This window comes from Microtus oregoni, unplaced genomic scaffold, assembly GCF_018167655.1.
Source record: "Microtus oregoni isolate MIOR12 unplaced genomic scaffold, Mior012 000007F_ref0000211, whole genome shotgun sequence".
Taxonomy (NCBI): Eukaryota; Metazoa; Chordata; class Mammalia; order Rodentia; family Cricetidae; genus Microtus; species Microtus oregoni.
In genome coordinates, this window is record NW_024543066.1 from 43,698,841 (window position 1) to 43,719,016 (window position 20,176).

The 20,176-nt window shown below is 49.6% G+C and overlaps 1 protein-coding gene across 16 annotated transcripts in view; it reads left to right on the forward strand.

Annotated features, from left to right (window-relative positions):
- The first annotated feature begins 5,002 nt into the window (after positions 1-5,002).
- The window catches only part of Trerf1 (transcriptional regulating factor 1), a 222,217-nt gene continuing 207,043 nt past the window's right edge, over positions 5,003-20,176 (forward strand). For 13 of the 16 annotated variants that reach the window (XM_041655763.1, XM_041655770.1, XM_041655768.1 and 10 more), the window contains exons 1-2: positions 5,379-5,513; positions 5,931-6,015. The gene's annotated coding sequence lies outside the window, so the exon portion shown is untranslated. Of the gene's footprint in view, positions 5,073-5,112; positions 5,153-5,265; positions 5,292-5,378; positions 5,514-5,930; positions 6,016-20,176 lie in introns of those variants that run through there. The other 3 variants (XM_041655764.1, XM_041655765.1, XM_041655766.1) reach the window with 3 other exon arrangements.

Below are 20,176 nucleotides of genomic sequence, written 5' to 3' on the forward strand. Positions count from 1 at the left end.
CACTGGGGCCACTGGCTCTTCCTCCATCCAAATAGGACGAGCACGAAGCAGGGTGGAGGTGAGAAGCAGGGAGGAAGAACCTTCCTGTGCACGTGGAAGAGGTGTTCTTGCTCAGGTAGCTACTGGAGTTTCCCCATGCTGCACAGAAGTGAGAGGGCTGGAGTTCAGGGGAAAGGAGACATTCAGGTTGGTCTGGTGGAAAACCGGTGAAAGTTACATAAAGCTCCCCCAGCCCCATTTCCGTTTGCATCTGTAAACTGGGGGTGCTGATAGGGCGAAGGGCAGATTACTATCTGCATTTAGTATTTAGCACACAGGAAGAGGAAGGGAGCTGGGAAGTAGGTTAAATGTGAACGGATTGCTGTGCAAGCACGAGGACCTGAGTTCAGATCCCCGACACCCATGTCAACATCAGCTTGGTGGTGTGTGCCTGTAATCCCAGCCCCGGGGAGGAGTCCTGAAGTTTGATGATCAGCTAATTTAGCTCAATTAGGAGCTCTAGGTTCACTGGGAGGCCCTGCCTCAAAAAAAAAAAAAAAAAAAAAAAAAAAAAAAAAAAAAACCAAGGTGAGAGGAGATTGTTAAAGATGCCTGGCCTTCACATGAATGTGCATACACACATATGTATACCCAGCATACACCCACAAGGACGTGTACAGACACACACACACACACATTAGTGTTGAGGAGAAAGACCCTCAAACTAGTTAACCATTTTCATTCGTCAGTAGCTCAGGTAACCACTGTCAACAGAGTTTGTTATTTGGCTAATGGGGTGGGAAGGGAAAGAGGTTGTGGCTGTGCAGGGCAGGCAAAGGAGAACTGCACATACAGATTTAAGTACGCATCCCACGGGTCTAGCACTGCTTCCACTGGGAAGCAGGTGGACACGGCCTTCACCTGGGGATCTGCTTGCTTCTATCTGGGGAAATGGAGTGGATGGTGTAGAGGGTGGAGAAGAGGCTTCTTGCTGTTGATTTTAACTTGGTAACATGTAAATGAATTATGCCCATTCAAAATGAGAAGGAGACGAAATAATTATATTTTAAAACGCTTTACCATCGAGGTAAGTGTCAAGAATTTACACTCAAAATCTAACAGCTTTGTCAGCAACTTCCATAGTTTGTGCAGTGGTCACTGGGCCTCACCGGGGTGCACAGGGGTAAGGGTGCCTTTTAGCTTTCAGTCAAAAAGATCTGAGACAATTTTTAATATTAGTCATCCTCTCTCTGACTCTCTTTACATTTTTAAATTTTTTTTTTATGTGAATGGATGTTTTGCTTCCATGTATGTCTGTGTACCACCCATATACAGTGCGTGGAAACCAGAAGAGGGCATCAGATCCCCCTCCCCCACCCCGGGACTGGAGTTACTGGTGACCGTAGACCACCACGTGGGTGCTGGGAATTGAACCTGGGTCCTCTGGAAGAGCAGCCGTAATCTTGACCCATGAGCCATCTCTCCAGCCCTTTGACTCTCATTTTAAAAATTCATATCAGAGTATGGTGGCACACACCTTTAAACCCAGCACTTGGGAGGCAAGGCAGGTTGATCTCTGTGAGTTCCAGGCCAGTCTGGGTTACATGGAGACTTTTAGGATAACCAGGGTTACATAGTGAGATTCTGTCATCAACCAACCAACCAACCAACCGACCGACCAACCAATTAACCACACGTCAATTATATAGTATAATACAGACTGACCTTAATTATAGTCCTGGGCCAAAATAGGCTAAAATTCTATAGCCTTTTAGGGATCAAGCAACTGACTCTGTGGGTGGCCTTTAAGAGTCGGTTTCATTGATCAAGGCCGGCGAGTAAAGGTGCCTTCCACCAAGCCTGAACACGTGAGTTTGATCCCTGGACCCCACTTGGTGGACGATGAGAACCAATTGCTGATAAGTTGTCCTCTGACCTCCATATTCCAACTAGGTACACATAAAATAGATAAAAGTGTTTTTAAAAAGTTGGTTTCATTGACTAATATGGTTTTTCTAGCATGGATGTCTTTATTGTGTTCCAGTCATTTAAGGCAAAGATAAACTTTGTTTAAATAATTTCAGATTCTTGGAACATAATTTTCTAGTGTGTGTGTGTGTGTGTGTGTGTGTGTGTGTGACTGGACTCCATTAAAAAACAAACAAGAACTTGTCACAGTGTTTTAAGGCTTGTAAATATTAACCCGTTTAAGCCACACCATGTCAATTTATTGTAGGGGCCACCATTCCAGAGAGAAGTTGCTCAAAGTCTGCTGGGCTAACTATTTAGCAACACTGCCTCTCTGCTCCCAGTGAACCCTGTGGGCTCTGTAAGCATGGGGTTGAGAAGGTGGCTGTGTGGTAGCAAGAAACAAATCCCCAGCCTTCTGCAGTCTGTGGTCTAGGCAAACCTGCATTGTAAATGTCTGTATGAGACCTGGGGCCAGCAAACTTACTCTGCAGCCAGAATCCTTATCTATTTGGGTTTCTTATCTGCCCCAGGGAGGAGCTTTTGTTTTAGAGACCTTTCCTCCCGCGGTGGTGTATGGGTATGTATGCTGGGCTTTGGAGGTGAGGGAGCTCAGGTTGGTAGGTAGGGCAGGGCACTGCTTTCTCTGGGTCTCTTGAAGAAACCAAGAGTTCAGAAGGTTTGATCCAAGTCCCTTAGGGGACATCAGGCCTGGGGCAGTCGTGGCTCTCAAGTTTGGCAAAGGGCCTCCCTTAGGGCCAGTTCTGTGTCAGCCAGGCTGCCCGGAGGTTTAGAGAAAGACCGGTCATCCCAGAGGAGCTAGAGATGAAGGTGTAACTTCTGAAAGGCTTCTTGGAGATAGGGTCAGTGGACTGGTACATTGAATGTCCAACAAGGTCTTGAAAACTCAGGTAGACCAATGCTTAGGAAGCCCCTACTCAGGAATAGGGCAGTGGCAAAATTTATGCACAAGGAAGAGAGGGGCTGCAGAGGCGAAATCCGGTCCCCCCCCCCCCCCCCCGCCTCTTCGTGGGGGACCTGCTTTATTCTGAGGGCACCTGGGAGGGACTTGCAGGGTTTAAAGGGCAGTAACCTGGAGTGTGGGACTCAGGGGCCGCAGTCCTGATAGAGGGAGGGGATTGAGAAAGTAAGGGTGAGCACTCCCTACGACCCTGTTCTCTGTCCCCAGGATTTATTTGCTCAGTTGAAAGGAGGGGGCATGAGCCAGAGGTTCACTGAGACCCAAGCCTCTTTCTGTTTCTCTCAGGGGACCTCTCTGGTCCAGGTGTTTTAGAATTTAAAGAATTAGAGGGTTTTCCAGTGCTGAAGATGGAGAACCCTTACTCCTCCAAACACACCCACGCACGCACACGCGCGCGTACACACACACACACACACACCCACGCGCGCGCGCATACACACCACCTCCACTGCTTTTGGCAGCAGCGTCTTCAACCCATGACCTCATGCTTTAAGCTCCCATATACTCTTTCTCCCTCCCTGTCCACACCCAGAGCCCGAGTGGGGGTGGCGTGGATGGAGGACAGTGACTTATCTCGCGCCAGATTTGGGGAGAAAGGGGCATAACGATCCATACTGCGGAGGGAAAGAATGGTGTAACTTTTCCTCGTGGGAAAAGGAAGGAAGGAAGGAAGGAAGGAAGGAAGGAAGAACAAAAACCACTCGTTGTTCTGGGGATCCTCAGACACCGAAGACCAGATCTACGCGCGAGGTTGCTGGTTTAGTTGAACTATCTTTGACGCACGTTTCATCAGACCAGAAAAGAACCAGGGAGATGGCTAGAGATGCCGGGATGTTGGGCTAGAGTCGTGGCACCTGGTCTGATCTGCAGTCCCGGGACGAGATCTTGTTCTGGTCCATTCTCGTCTCCGAGGCCAGCGATCCCTGAGAAGGGTTCGAACTCTTGGCTAGCCTGCCAGCCGGCGCCCTGCCCCCTTGCTCGCAGCTGCTCTCGCTTTGGGTGCAGCGGTTTTCCCCCCGCAGAGCAGGAGGAGGAGACAAACCCAAGGAGGGGGAGCGACTCCAGGGCTCGGGTTTCTGCAACCAATGCGGAGCAGCCCCGGGCGGCCCCCCGGCGGCGGGCCCTCCTCCCCGGCACCACGTTCCACAGTCATGGCGCACGGCGAGGGGCGGACGCAGGCCGCACCCGAGCCCCCTCCTCTCCTCCCTCCCTCCCGCTTCTCTCCTAGGCAACATCCCTCCCAGGCCGGGCGGAGATGGAGACCTCTCCCCGCCCCCATGGGGCAGAGGATGGAGGCGCGAGCTTCTCCTGAGCCCGCAGATCCCTTCCCGGGAGCACCCCAGGCCCTACAGCGACCGGGATGCGTTAGTGGTGAGGGTTCGAGGCACGACCCCTTCCGGCAGCCCGCCTGGACCTTGGCATCTTTGCAAATCCTTAAATAAACAACAAAAATCTTCCAACCCGAGTCGTTAGATTTGCAACGCGCCTTTTACAATAACCGCGACTGAGACGCAGGAAGCAATCCTGCAACCGGTCCGGGGTGGGAAGGCGGCAGCTTCCCGGCCAACAAGCTGCTCTCTCACCCCTCCCACCCCAAGGGGGCCTCGATTCCCCCACCCCCTCCCCGGATCTGAGACTCTGCTGCACTCCGGGGACTGACAGGTCCCCGGCTCGTGGTCCCATCCTCTGCGTCCAGAGACTCGCCAGCTTACAAAAGGTGCAAGCTCACGCATACACAACGCAGAGCGCGGAAAAAAAAAAAAAGTCGACCGGGCACCGGCCCGGGCAAGGCTGCAAACAATGCACCCGGCGGTCCGCGCCTGCCGGAGCGCGGCGCCCCGGGGGACTGGGGCGGCGGGCGGGGGCCGCGGCGGAGAACCCGCCGCGCTGGACACCTTACTTCCTGCTTCCCCGCCCGCCGCCAACCCCAGCTCTGCGGAGGGATATCTCTCCCCTCCTCTGTCCCTCTCCCTCCCTTTACCCGCCTGTCTGCCCCCCTTTTTTTGACCCCCCCCCTCCACTCTACCCCGCCTTTCTCCTTTTGCAAGAAAATAATTTGACAGTCGATTTGCTGACAGGGGAGGAATTTGCATCCTGGATTTAAAAAAAAAGGCCGAGAGGAGCTTAGGAACGGTTGCTAGGGGTGGGTAATGGGTGAAAGGGGGTGGGTTGGGGTGCTGGGGAACGGATCCAGAGGGCTCGGGGAGGGAGCCATGCAAAAAGGTAAGGCCAGGTTAGCACTGCTCGGCCCTGAGTGGGCTGCGGCCGGGGGAGGGGCGAGAGATACATATGTATTTCTGTCTCCCCAGCGCACCCCCTTCCCTCTAAGCGATGGCTGAGAGGCGGTGCATGCAGATGGGGAGTAAGTTTCCTGGAGGGGAGGAGGGTGGATGCACGCACGCAGCCGGGCGCTGCAAATTTCCACCGGGGAGGGAGAGAGGGGCTGGATGCGGAGAGTTTGGAGTTGGAGGGCAGGGAAGGGAGCAGGGCCTGGGGGCGGGGGGAAAAGAGGGGTGCTGGTGGATGCTATATCTGGGAGTAAGTTTCCAAGAACGAGAGCGCCTGCACGCTTGCTTGCTAGCTAGTAAGTTTCTGGCTGGGGAGGGCGCTTGGGGAGGAGAAGGGGGTGCATGTATATAGAAGGGGGGAGGGGGGAGCAGATTTCCTGCGGGGAGGCTGAATGCATATGGAGAGGAGATTTCCTGGAGGGAGGGTTGAGGCGTAGACCGGACCGAGTAAGTTTCTTGCTGGGGTGGTGGCTGGAGGTGGTGAGTTGGTGGTTTGGAAAACCCTGAGCTTCCCACCCGGGACTCGGGGGGAGGGGGGCGTGCTGTGAGAAGGAGGGGCGAGGGGCCAGGTCCCTGCTTGGGGAGAGGGGCTTGCATCTGGGGAGTATGTTTCTTGGCGGAGCGATATTTGTTTACAGGCTGAGGGCAGTACTGTAAATGAGTAGCTGCGAGAAGGCGGCTGACATAAATTAATATTGAAATTACTCCATCAGCTCGGCTCGACCCCCATCTCACCCCCCAAGTGGAGATTGGTCGTCTTGTCGGATCGCCCAGGCACTTGTTGCCGAAACAGCCAAGGTAGGCGAGAAGCTTATTAAGTTTCATTTAAAAAATTTAGTTGGGGGGGGGATGATCCGTAAGAAGATGGGGGTGGGGTGCGGAGGGAAGCCTGCGCGGGGGGGGGGGGGGGGGGGACAGAGAAAGACAAGTCTCCCGCGGCCTCTTTACTTTCAATACGTTAGCAGGGCCTTTTCCCTGCTTGCCTTCTTCCCGGTTCTCTCTCCCGGCTACAGCATCCCAGAAAAGGGGGAGGGGTGCGGTGGGCGGTGTAACTGGCAAACACCAGCTTAAAGGGTGACGGTGGTGGGTTTGAAATTGAAGGTTGATATATTATAAAGCCTTCATTCTTCCAGCCAAGAAACCGCAGGACCCTAGGGATGTGTCTTTTGGGGTTTTTGACACGATGCATGTGTGTATATATGTGAGTCTGCGGGCTCTGTGGGGGCTGGGTAGTCCCCAGAAGTAAGTGTGACCACCCAGGTGGGAGAAGTGGGTGAGGAGGTAAACTGGCCCCCTCCTTCCCCAACTTCAGTTTGGGAGTCTGGGAAGTTCCTGCTAGTGAAGAAGCAGAAATTACACACCAAACCACAGTTTCACTAACGGAGACAGGCAGCCTCAGGGCAGCGCTGGCCTAGAGCATGTGTGCCTGCCATGGCTGGGTTAAAGAAGAAAACGCCTTTGGCTTCCCTATGCGGTCCACTGGCCGCTTAGAATCAGCTTGCTGTCAAACTTTCCCCAGACAAATGTTGCTTTGGCAAGTGAAGGGTTGTGTTGTAGTGAGTGCTTGGTCTTTGAAGGCCCTGGACTGTCTTGGGAGATGTGTGGAAGTCATGCTTAGGAATGACCTGTCCAGGCATGGCCCAAGACATCTCCAAGAGCATGCCTGGGAGAAGCAGGTTTGTTGGTCTTTTAAAAACCTCAGGCATTGAGGTGATTTTTTTTCTTTCCTTTTTCCTTTTTTAAGAAAGGAGTTTTAAGTTGTCCCAGTTGGTGTCAATCTTCTGTACCGTTTGTACTTTTCGTGCAGGGAGATGTCTGTGGAAATGTGTTCTGTGGCCCACTAGGACAAGATGCTGGAGACCCAGCACTTAGCTAGTTAAAGCAGCCGGCTTCGCCTTGCCTTGCTTGCTTTCTTGGCGCTCAGCCTATACTTTTTCTTCGATGGGTGCTGGTGCTGGGAGTTGAACTTGGCCAGGATAATTTGAGTATCGCCGGGTCTGCCCAGGAACTGGTTAGGAGGGTTAAGGCATAAGCAGCCACACTGGGGTTAACTAAAGTCAGTTAAGCCTTCCCTGGTTATGTAAACAGGTTTTGATTCTAGCAGGGAAAACTGGGTTAAAAACAAAACCCCTTTTCCATGCTACTGATAGCACTCCTTTTTTCCCCTTTCCTACCTCAGATTTCAGGATGGAGGGTTTGATAGTCGGCAGCTTGAGAGTTGAGTTAGTTAGAAACCTTAGGGTTGCCTCTCATGTGTTCCCTACTAGGCATTAGCTAAACAAATTAGCTGTTATCTTTAACCCGGTGAGTCTGATTGGTGTATGTGCTGGGAGAGTAAATAAGAATTTCTCGTGTGTGTGTGTGTTTATTCCAGGGTGGGATTATTTACATGTCTAACCTGGGAGCCAAGAGCTTCTTTTTTTCCCTCTTAACATTTATGGGATTTATTTTATTGTCTTGCTTTGGCCATTAATCAAGTCACTGTGCCCCCGCTCCCCATTCAACTGAGAATGTTCTCCTAGTAATAAAGGTTTGAAGGCCCAAGAATTTTAATTCATTCTTTTTGAAATATTGTGACAATTGTCAGGATTTGATTTACAGGAATTGATACTCGGAGTGACACACCCCTTTGGGCCCCGCCCTTTTAGGCATGTCTATTTTCGCCAACGGATTGTTTAGAAGCCAGCCTGGCAGAGAGACAGAAAGAGAGAGAGAGAGAGAGAGAGAGAGAGAGAACGTTTGCCTTATGCATTATAAACATGGAGAAGATTAATTTCGCAGGTTCCAGAGTGAATGTGGTCTTTTCACAGTTTGGTAAGCAGACGTCCACATGGCAGGCGTGTGTTAATACCAGAGAACGTTTACACGAGCTTGCTGTGAAAACAGTCACTCTGTGAACTGTGCACTCTGTTAACTAGCTCGGGCCTGTGGTTTTTGTCGAGTTCAGAGTTTAAATTATAGAGGGGGGATAGGGTGTCGTGTTCTGTGCGCTTTTGTAAATGTGTGGGCACGAAAATAAAGCTTATTTAGAATTTTCTTTTTCTCTCTTGATGGATAGGTTGATCGTAAGAACACAAATGTTTTTTTCAGGGTGAGGGGGGTGCACAGAAGAACGCTTGGTGAAGATGACGGGGCAAGAAGTGCCACAGTTGCCTTGCACTTAGTAGTTGGTTTGAGTTTGTAGGCATTTGTAAAGTGACAGGATTTCTAAGGTGGCTGGATGCTCAAGGCAGGGACAAAGTGTCTCAGGAAAAGGAAAAGGGATAGGGTACCAGTTTCCAGCTGTTTCTGCTTTTATGGGTTATTATTATTAACATTTTTGAAAGGCTAGACCTTTGGGTTTCAGCTTCAACCTGTGTTCTGTGAAGTAAGGACCCAGAGCTCTTGACAGTGTCTTGCTGGGCCAACGGCCAGGTTGCTTCACGGACTCAGGGCGAGGTGATTAACTTCTGTTTTCTGTCCTCTCGGGGAGAAATGGATTTGTACGCTGGCATTCCACAAAGGCTCCAGAGCAGCCTGGCACCCATGCCATCACACGCAGGCCATCCCCAGGAGGGCCTGCCACTGTGGAGATGCATTCTTCATCCGTTTCCCAGATTTACTTTTTAAATTATTTTAAGTTGTGTATATGTGCATGAGTCCGTGCGTGGGTCTGTGCATGCAAGCGCAGGTGCCTGCAGAGGCCAGAGGTGTCCGGTTCCTTGGAGCTGGAGTTACAGGCAGTGGTGAGCCTCCGCTTGGGTGCTGGGATCCAACTCAGGTTGTCTGGAAGGGAAGTAGGTGTTCTTAAATGCTGAGCCACCTCTCCAGCCTCGTTGTAGATATATTTTTAAAAAATCCTAATTATGTGTTAATGGAAAGGGAGCTTGTATTTTCAGGTATCCAGAATCATTTCAGCTCGTCAGAGGAGCTGCCGCTCCAGCCAGCTGGCTGCGTGAGCTGATGCTTAGTCAAGCTTAAGGTCAATTAAACTGCTGTTCCGAGGCAGCAGGTAGCGTTGGGGAGGTGAGGGGGACCCAAAAGCCCAGTGTGGCCTTGCATGCTCAACTGTGAAGAAGACATTTGGGGATGTTTTGATTTGTCTGGGCAGTGACAGGGACAATGATGTGTGGTCCCATCCGGGCGCTTTATGGCACTGTGGGTATTTGGGGAGAAAGCTCTTGATATTTTTTACTGACTTCAGATACTGACACACACACAAAATAAGTATCCAGACAGGTGCTCTAGACCCCAAGCTGCATAAGAGGTTGTTCTGTCCCAAGGGCAGTGGACCCTAGCTCATCTCTGAACTCAGAAAACTGTGGCTGAGCAGGGAAGAGGGCTGCAGTCTTCAGGGATCTCATGGGCTAACCGTAGCTTTAGGATTTCATACTGGATGGGAACTGATGATACTAAAGTGTTGTTGAGACTTTTTCCTCCCCTTAGGAAAAGGACTAAAACCTGCCAGCCTGCAGTTACCTGGCATGCTCTTTAGAGTGCTGTGTGTGTGTGTGTGTGTGTGAGCAGGTGTGTGCATGTGAGCAGGTGTGTGCACGTGTGAGCAGGTGTGTGCATGCGTGAGCAGGTGTGCACGTGTGAGCAGGTGTGTGCACATGAACAGGTGTGTACATGAGCAGGTGTGCGCGCGTGAGCAGGTGTGCACGTGTGAGCAGGTGTGTGCACATGAACAGGTGTGAGCATGAGCAGGTGTGCGCGCGTGAGCAGGTGTGTGCATGTGAGCAGGTGTGTGCACGTGTGAGCAGGTGTGCACACGTGAGCAGGTGTGCACGTGTGAGCAGGTGTGTGCACATGAGCAGGTGTGTACACGTGAGCAGGTGTGTGCACATGAGCAGGTGTGCGCGCGTGAGCAGGTGTGTACTTAAGCAAGCCAGAGGTCAGTGTTAGGTATGGGTCTCCCTCCGTTGCTCTGCCACCTTATTTATTTGTGTCTGTGTGTACCTGTGTGTGTGGAGGTCAGAGGACAACTTGTGGGAGTAGGTCTTCTGCTTTCACTTTGTGGGTGCTGGGGATCACACTTAGGTCGTCAGACTTGGTGTGACGTGTCCTTGCCTCATCAGCCCTCTCTCTCTGGCCCTCTTCACTTTAATTTTTGAAACAAAATTTCTCTCTGCATCTAGAGCTCTGGAGTGAGCTCCAGAAATCCATCTTCGGTCTCTACCTCCCCAGTGCTAGGGTTACAGCCACTCCACCCCTACCATCATCTCCTTTTTTCTTTTTAAAGGTGGGAGCTAGAGATCTGAACTCAGGTCCTCTAGCTTGTGCCTTTACCCACTGAACCATCCCCCAGCCCTGCATCTTTAATAACTAGTACTGCCTTACCCACTGAACCATCCCCAGCCTTGCATCTTTAATAACTAGTGCCGTCTTACCCACCGAACCATCCCCAGCCCTGCATCTTTAATAACTAGTACCGCCTTACCCACTGAACCATCCTCCAGCCCTGCATCTTTAATAACTAGTACCGTCTTACCCACTGAACCATCCCCAGCCCTGCATCTTTAATAACTAGTACCGTCTTACCCACTGAACCATCCCCCGGCCCTGCATCTTTAAAAACTAGTACTGCCTTACCCACTGAACCATCCCCAGCCTTGCATCTTTAATAACTAGTGCCGTCTTACCCACCGAACCATCCCCAGCCCTGCATCTTTAATAACTAGTACTGCCCTTACCCACTGAACCATCCCCCAGCCCTGCATCTTTAAAAACTAGTACTATTATTCTATGCGAGTTGCTCCACGATTCTTAGAGGAAATTTCTTTTGAGTTAAAGGACAGATCCAACTACCAAAAACAAAACAAAACAAAACAAAAAGAACACAACTCTGTGATATTTTCTAAGAATTTCATATTCTCAGAGTCGCTGCTTATAGTAAATTAGACTGAGGAAATGAATATTTGGGTTTGCTTGTTTGTTTTCTCCTAGAAGACAGTAAGCTAGGAGTAGTGTAAAAATATATTTTGTTTTTGTTTGCTTGTTTGAGACAGGGTTTCTCTGTGTAGCCCTGGCTGTCCTGGAACTTGCTCTGTGGACCAGGCTGATCTCAAACTCAGAGATCTGCCTGCCTCCTGAGTGCTGGGATTAAAGGCGTGCGCCACCACTGCTTGGCCACCAGGCAGAGAGAGAGAGGGGGAGAGAGAACCCTTTGGGTCTAAATGGCTGTGAAAATTTTGGGAGTCACATAATAGTGGTAACATTTTTTGTTTTGTTTTTGCTTTTTGTTTTTGTTTTCAAGACAGAATTTCTCTGTAGCTTTGGAACCTGTCCTCGAACTAGCTCTTGTAGACCAGGCTGGCCTTGAACTCAGAGACCCACCTGCCTCTGCCTCCCGAGTGCTGGGATTAAAGGTGTGTGCCACCACCGCCCGGCATGGTAACATTTTTTGAAATTATTATTTTTGCCTTGAGAGGCCTTGGTTTTCATTTATACATTTAATAGTTACTTATTCTTATTTTTCTTTTAAGATCTATTTATTTTTATGTGCGTAAGCTTTTTGCCTTTGTGTATATCTGTGTTCCTTTTGCATGCTTGATGCCCTCAGTGGCCAGAGGAGGAATTGAACTTGGGTCCTCTGCAAGAATGATCAGTGCTTTTAACTGCTGAGCCATTGTTCCAGCCCCAGTTAACTTGTTATTTGTTGAGCACATGCTGTTTGCCAGTCATGAGGCTGGGAATCTTGGTGATTACAAGACATGATTCTCTCTCTGCCCATACCCCTCACTCCCTGGCTGTCTGGGTCACGTGAACATGGGCAGAGCTGGATGCTGCAAACCGTGGTAACCACAACCTGGACAGAAGACTGAAGCGGCCTCCTTGAGGAGTGGATGGGAGAAGACAGAGAGGCCAGGCAGAGGAGATGCCGGAAGCTAGGAGAGGTTGTAGATGAGGGGGAGGGAGAAAAGGCAGCTTGAGATGGCCATTCGGACCCCTGTGGGTCTTGGATTTCTGTCTCTTATTTTTAATGCTAAATCTAAATAAAACTTTACACTTGCTAGGCGGGTGCTGTACCTCTGAGCTACGTCACTGCCCCCCCCCCCCATTTTTAACCAATCGTTAAACAGGTTTATTTTATTTTAATTATGTGTTTTGTGTGTGTGTGTGTGTGTGTGTGTGTGTGTGAGAGAGAGAGAGAGAGAGAGAGAAAGAGAGAGAAAGAGAGAGAGAGGAAAGAGAGAGTCTGTCTATGTATACTGTCAGTGACAGTTTGTCTGCCTGTGTAGACTGTGACTGGTCTTGAACAGGGCACAGCCCAGGCTGGCCTTGAACTTTGAATCTTCTTGCTGTAGCTCTGAATAGCTTGAATTACAAGGGCTCTAGCCTGGGCTCTGCTTAAATATTCGGCTTTTGTTTTTTAAATTACATTTAAAAATTGTGTGTGTGTGTGTGTGTGTGTGTATTTTTCTTTCCTTCCCTGATGCAGGTTCAGGGAATTGAACCCAGGTCGTTGGACTTGGCTGCAATTTTCTTTTCTCACTGAGCCATCTTGCCTGCCCAGAGATTTGGATTTCTTCTGCACTGTACTGGGTGAGAAGCGGGACACCCTAACTCACAGTTAAGGGGACTTGGCATTTCAAGGAAAATGGAGGTTGGTTGGAGTAGGTGAATTGAGGAGCTGCGTGTGGGATGGAAGCTGGAGGTGGAGCGGCCCAGGAGCAGGTTGGCTTTGGTAGAGTCAATGGGGTGTAGGCTAACTTTAGTTTCTGGTTTGTGCACTTGGATAGCTGGTGTCCTGTTTGCTGAAGTAGGGAAGACTGGGAAGGGAGGTGCACGGTCTGGGTATTCCCCATTGAGCACCAGTAAGTTGGAGGTGGCTGATAGACCCCAAGTGGGGTGCTAAGTCTGATGTTGCATCCAGTGTCAAAGGAGTTGAGCAGGCAGGCAAGAAATGAAAGAGCCCAGAGCCATATCTGAATGTGTCTGTGTGAGTGTGTGTGTCTGTTTGTGAGTGTATAAGTGTGTCTGTGTGTGTGAGTCTGTTTGTGAGTGTATAAATATGTCTGTATGTGAGTCTGTGAGTATATAAATGTGTCTGTGTGTGAGTGTGTGTGCATAAATGTGTCTGTATGGGTGTGTGTGTCTGTGAGTGTATAAATGTGTCTGTGTGAGTCTGTTTGTAAGTGTATAAATGTGTCTGTGTGAGTGTGTGTGTGTGAATCTGTGAGTATATAAATGTGTCTGTGTGAGTGTATAAATGTGTCTGTGTGAGTGTATAAGTGTGTCTGTGTGTGTGTGACTCTGTGAGTGTATGAATGTGTCTGTGAGTGTGTGTGAGTTTGTGAGTGTATAAATGTGTATATATGTCTGTGTGAGTCTGTGAGTGTATGAGTATGTTGTGTGTGTATGCATTTGTGTGTGACTCTGAGTATATGAATGTGTATGTGCCTGTGTATGAGAGAGAATGTGTGTATGTGAGTTTCCAGAGTGTGTTTTGTGTGTGTGTGTGTGTGTGTGTGTGATGCTCTGAAGGCCCAGTGAGATGGTTGAGGGGGACCCCGTCGTGGAATGAGAGACTTGAATGGACTCCCTGAAGTTGTCCTTGGGCTCTACACACACACCACATCATGGCGCACACCACACCACGGCACCACACCACGGCACGAGCACATCCCCAGGCCTGAGCAAGACAAACGTAAATGCTTTTGATGCTGGTGAAGTTGGTAAGACCAGAAAAGGCACCACTGGGTTTGACAAAGCAGCCTGCTGGTGCTGTTGGGAAGAGTACGGTTGGCTCTGGGATGGAGTAGAAGCAAGACTGGATGGAAGGGAGTGGCTTCAGACGGTACAATTTCTCAGGCAGATTTACTCATAATGGAGATGGGCTGGGGGCTAGAGGCCTCTGGGGCTTCTGGGAGAGATCGTGGAGAGGGTTGATTTAGAGAAATGGTCTTGGTCACTAAAAGAAGTTCTTCAGCGAGTATGAGGGGAGGATCTGGCTTCTGCAGTGTGTGTGTGTGTGTGTGTGGGGGGGGGGGGGGGTTGACGTCTCCTCTGTCCTCCACTGAGAGCACAGCCTGCCAGCGTGCAGATGTGGATGGGCAGGCCTGCGAGGGCTGCGATACTCTGCCCCCTTTCCTGTACCCCAGCCTGGTTGCCCTGGGAAGGGTCCAGGCTCAGAGCGTGACAGTGGCCAGAGATGCTAAGGGTTAAAACTGCATCAGAAAGTCCGCTGCATTTTTCTGGTCGTTTGACTGCATTACTGAGCAGCCCCAACCAAAGGACAGATTGCGCTTGCTCAAGGAAGTGTTCAGTTAATTCTTTTGGGCCTTTCATTTGATTTATTTGCCAACTGTGACAAGAGAAAGACCACTGAGATTTTTCAGAAGTTCGAAGTCGGTGTGGAATGCACAAGACCCTGGGTGAACGGGTGCCCCTCATTCATACTGCCTTTCTCAAAAGTACCCCAGTATCGCAGACTGTGCCTGTATCCACGATGGCCTCTGACTGGGGGTCTATGTGGCAGGTGGGTGGGTGAGGAAGGAGTTTAGACATCTGCGGTGAGGTCCAGTTATGCTCCCAGCTGTCTGACATCTCCAGCGGGAGGTTGATCCTGCCTGTCTCCTCCTGCCCTGCAGTTGTGTGGGGTGGAATCAGACAACATATGGAAACCATGGACTGGGGAGGCTTCCCATCCAGACTGCAGCCGTCGTCTGCCTCCTCAGACGTGAAGCCTGCAGGCCGTCCTTAGTTCCACCCTCGGAGTCTCCTCCCACTCTTTCTCCCTCCTTGAAGCCACTTTCGGTTTGGGTTTTGTTCCCTCCTCTTGGTTGAGACTGTTGTTGTGGCCCAGGGTTTGGTATTAGAAATACTGGCTGGGAAATGCCAGTCAAGACAGGTTCCACCTCGGATGGATTCTGTAGACAGAAGGTGATGAGACTGTCTCCCCAAAGGGTCAGGCAAATTTGGTGTGTTCCTCAAAGAATTCTGTGCGCCACCTGCAGGGGAGCTTCGAAGGCTACCCAAGAAGGCTGGTTGTGGGCTTTAGATATGTCTCTGCATTTACATTTATTTAATATGTGTATGTACATGTGTACATGGGTATGTGTGTTAATTTATGGGAGGGACTTGGTTAGCTCTCTTCTGTCTGCATGTGGGTTCAAAGGATAGAACTCACTCAAGTCCTTAAGCTTGGAAGCAGGCTCCTGTACCTGCTGAACCCCATCGCTGGCCCTCCAAGTCTTAGCAGTCTGTGTTCAGTAATGTCCGTGCCACAACGTTGAATCGAGCATAAACAGGCCTTTAGCCTCACTGTGATTACTGGAAAGCCATTTCCAGCTTCAGAAATCTATTCTGTGGATGTGGAATACTGAGTGGAATTCTCTTGTCCACCTTAGAAGGTGAGGATCAAATGATTTATTTTAAAATGATTTTTATGGTGAAAATGCTAATCACAGTCAGAAGTTAGACTGATATAATGAACTCCTTTGATCTCACTGCCTCGAAACGCCAGGGAGATTTCATCACACTGTGGATGAAACGGCTTCCTATGTTTGTGAGGGAAATGCTGAAGCGACTTCCTGTGTTTATGTGGGAAATGCTGAAGCGACTTCCTGTCCTTATGTAGGAAATGCTGAAGCGACTTCCTGCACTTATGTGGGAAATTCTGAAGTGACTTCCTGTCCTTGTGAGGGAAATGCTGAAGCGACTTTCTGTCTTTATGTAGGAAATGCTGAAGCGACTTCCTGTCCTTGTGAGGGAAATGCTGAAGCGACTTCCTGTACTTATGTGGGAAATGCTGAAGCGACTTCCTGTCCTTGTGAGGGAAATGCTGAAGCGACTTCCTGTACTTATGTGGGAAATGCTGAAGCGACTTCCTGTCCTTGTGAGGGAAATGCTGAAGCGACTTCCTGTCCTTGTGAGGGAAATGCTGAAGCGACTTCCTGTCCTTGTGAGGGAAATGCTGAAGCGACTTCCTGTCCTTTTGAGGGAAGTGCTGAAGCGATTTCCTGTACTTATGTGGGAAATGCAGCAGGGCATCCATATCAGTTTGATGTTACTAGAGAGGGGGAAATACTTGATGAAAATGACAGCGCATGAGGAAGTGAATCCACACTGACATGGAGCTCACCTAAGACCCTGCAGTTCTGAATGTTCTTTTGGTGACAGCCAGACTTGTTGATTCATACCTGTCAGCAGTGGGCTGAGGCAAGAGGATCATACTGAGTTTCAGGTTACATAGTGTTTCCCTATCTCAAAAAAAAAAAAAAATCCAAACCAAATCAAATGAAAATAAAGTCAAAAATATCCCCAAACAGCATCAGCAAGCAGCAGAGGAAAATGCAGTGTAAGAACTAAAACTGAGAGCTGGGCGGTGGTGGCGCACGCCTTTAATCCCAGCACTCTCAGGAGGCAGAGGCAGAGAGGGAGTTCGAGGCCAGCCTGGTCTACAAGAACAGGACAGGAACCAAAAGCTACGGAGAAACCCTGTCTTGAAAATCCAAAAATAAAAGAAAGAAAGAAAGAAAGAAAGAAAGAAAACTGAGGGCTGTGGGGAAGGCTTAGTGGCTAAGGATGCTTGCTGCGAAGCCTGGTGCCTGAGGTCCTAGGGACACCTGGTGGAAGAGAAAACAGATGCCTGCTAATTGACTTCTTATCTCCAGGACATCTAGTTAAAGAGGAAAGAAAAGTTTAAAAAAAAAAAAAAAGAAGAATTGATGGTAAGGTGGTGAGGTGGGTATGGTGCGGGCCTCCAAGCCTGAAATCCAATCTCTGGAGCCCATTGGTGGAAGGAGAGATTCCTGCAGGTTGTCCCATGACCTCCACGTGCACACTTTGCCCTTCCTCAAAAATAAATACATGTAGAAAACAAGAAACAAAATACAAGTTTTCTTTAAATGAAGAAATTGTAAGCTAAGCACGATGGAGCACTCCTGTGATCCCAGCACTTCCTCCATAGTGCTGTGGGATAGTGCTCTTGTACACTGTGAAGATTTGTCACCCATATTTGTTTAATAAAATGCTGCTTGGCAGGAAGTATAGACAGGGTGACCAGGCTGGGAGAATTCTGGGAAGAGGAGAGGCAGAGTCAGTCACAAGCCACATGCAGAGGAGGCAAGGTGAGAATGCCTCACTGAGAAAAGGAACCAAGCCAAGTGGCTAAGCATAGACAAGAATTATGGGTGAATTTAAGTTGTAAGAGTTAGTTAATAATAAGCCTGCGCTAATAGGCCAAGCAGTTTATAATTAATATGAGCCTCTGTGTGTTTTTTTGGGACTGAACAGTTAGAGGGCCGGGCAGGATAGAAACTTCGTTACAGGTAGGGCATGGGAGGAGAATTCAGAGTTCCAGACTAGTGGGGCTCATTGTAAATTCTAGACCAGCCAAGGCTACATCGTGAGACCTTGTCTCAAAAACAAAACAAAACAAAAGAGTACGGGTTGCTGACTTAGTTAGTGGGACAGTAACTAAATTTACTTGCAGGCGACCAGTGCTTGTTTTGATGTCAGAACCTGTATGGCCCGTGCACTGGATGTCCCTCACGGTCAGGGCCGTGCGATACTCAGTAAGAGTGTGGCACCAACAGAGGTACAGAGTCATGGGAGTTGAGAAGGTGGTGCGAGAGTTAGGGCTTACCTCTCCGGTGACCCTGAGCCTCTAAAGATTTAAGCACATTTGAGCATCACGGTTTTGTTTCTTTTTTATGCCCATGTGGATGTCTTTGGACCACATGCTCCCTAGAGTGCTCCTTAGTGCTCCTTAGAGAGCAGAAGAGGATGTTGGATCCCCTGGAGTGAGCTACAGATGACTGTGGGTGCCATATGGGTGCTGGGAACTGAACCCAGGTCCTTTGCAGGATGACCATTGTGTTTAACTACGGTCCACCTCTCCAGCCCCGAACGTTAGGTTTTGGAAACTCGGATTGCCTGGTTCAACAGTTATTCGGGAGCACAAAGCTTTTTGGTTTCTTGCGGTTAAGTTCTAAACGTGACTTTGACCATGTGGCAGCTAGTTCCCTCCATTGGGCTAACGGGAGAAGGCAGTGACCCGTCACTCCCAGCCTGTGTGGTCCTAGGCCTTTGGGCTCTCACCTTGGTACATAGCAGGGCCCTGAACAGTTTGAGAGGCACTAATTCTCGGGTGGGTGGTGGGTGTGTCTTTGTCATAGCTAGCCCCATCAAGGACTTTTTGGTCTTAGGAGAACAGTCTCTAATATAACCCCTTTGAAAGTTGCTTTTTTCAGAAAGGAAAAAGATAAGGGTTAATATTCAAGTAAAATAGAGGGTTCCTCTGACGTTCGTAACTGTAGGGAGGTGCAACACACCCTTAAAATGAAACTCGAGGTTCAGAGATCTCTGCGGTTGGAACTGGGTGACAATCACTGATCATGAGAAAGAACCCAGGGACCCCAGAACCTCTTGGATTGTTTTATAAGCCACTGTGGGATCTGATGGTCTCTTGTAAGTACCCGTTTGGTAGGTGTCTGGATGGCCCTGTGTGCCTTACCTGTCTTGGCCAGGGCTGTGCGGTGGCCTGGAGGCCAAGGTCCTGGAGACCATGCTGTCAAGGCCTGCAGGACTAATCACACTGGTTTGAGTTTACCTTCTAGACTGGGAGTTTGGGGGGCAGAACCTCTCAGCTCTGCGCCCCAGCACACAGCCTGACACTGGTTGGTGCTGTATACATGCTTATGTAAGAATTAGATTTTTTTTTTCCCCATTAATTTTTTTTTTTAATCTCTGGTTTTCTTCCCATTGGTTCTTGATGTGGAGAGAGACCCAGGCCGCTGTGCTCCCAGGCCCAGCATTATCAACCTGGAGGGAGAGCAGACCAGAGCAGGCTCCTTTCCCTCGCCTCGCAGTGGCCTTGCAGCACGGGCCTCTAGCTCTTGAATGCAAATCCCATCCCTTCCCCCATCCCTTTTGATAAGTGACATTTTGTTAAATCAGTTATTCAAGGCCTTATCTATATTTCTGTCTGTGCTGGCTTGGTCAAAATAGGAAAGAGGGATATTAGATTTCTGCACCGCCCGCCCCCCTCCTCCTTCCCTTCGAGCAGCCCCGCCTAAGCCGCCTCACGCGGGAGGGGCGCTGTGCCCTTGAAGCAGCAAACACTTCCTGCAGAAAAATGTGGAGGGCTTGGACTTACAACGAAGGCTGCTTTTTAGCAGCTGTGATTTTTCCATTTTTCTCCCCCCACCTTCCTCTGTGTTTTGATTAGTGGAAATTATTGTGCTGCGGGGTGGGGATTGTGTGGAGGGAGGAGGGGTACCCAGGGGGTAGCATTTCCGGGGAGAGCGCAGAGTTCGGGAGGGGCAAGGGAAGGAAGGGATTTATTGAAAATATATGTGTCTACTTCTGCGATGATAAAGCAGCAGGCTTGTAAAAATGCAACAGGGAAATCATTGCGGCCATGTGGGCCGGGCTTCGCTTTCTCATTAGCAGAGCCCAGCCCACGCGGAGGAGGGGGCGGCCGGGCTGCCTTGAGAGTTGGGGTATTCAATAATAGCAGAAACTCTAGGGGATTCTCTCCACCTCCCCTTCAAACCCCCTCCAGCTGCCTTTTCTTCTTTCGATTGATTGCTTTGTAACCTTTTGGAAGCTGCTGGTGGGGGTTTTTCATTGCTTCCTTCCTCAACCCTGCCACCTCAAAATGCAGTGGGGATGGTGTAGTTTTGAAGGTAAAGAGAATTAAAATAAATTTTTCCCTTGGGAACAAGAGCATTTTGGCAGCACCTTGTGGGTAAAAGGTTGGATTCTATCCTTACATTCCAGAGAGCAGGAAGACAGCCAGTATAGGGGTTCAGGAATGTGTCTTCTCACTGGGATGTCAGAATCAGGGGATTCTCACCGCATGCTGGGCCTTGTGCAGCTAGCTCAATCATTATATCCTTCCTATTATAAGTGACTGACGAGAGGCTCACTTTCTTCCCCTTGGGGAAACTGAGGCACAGACACTGCGGTAGTTTGTTTACAGACATGTACATGCTAAACTGTGGAGTGGTTACCTAAGCCCTGAACTGAC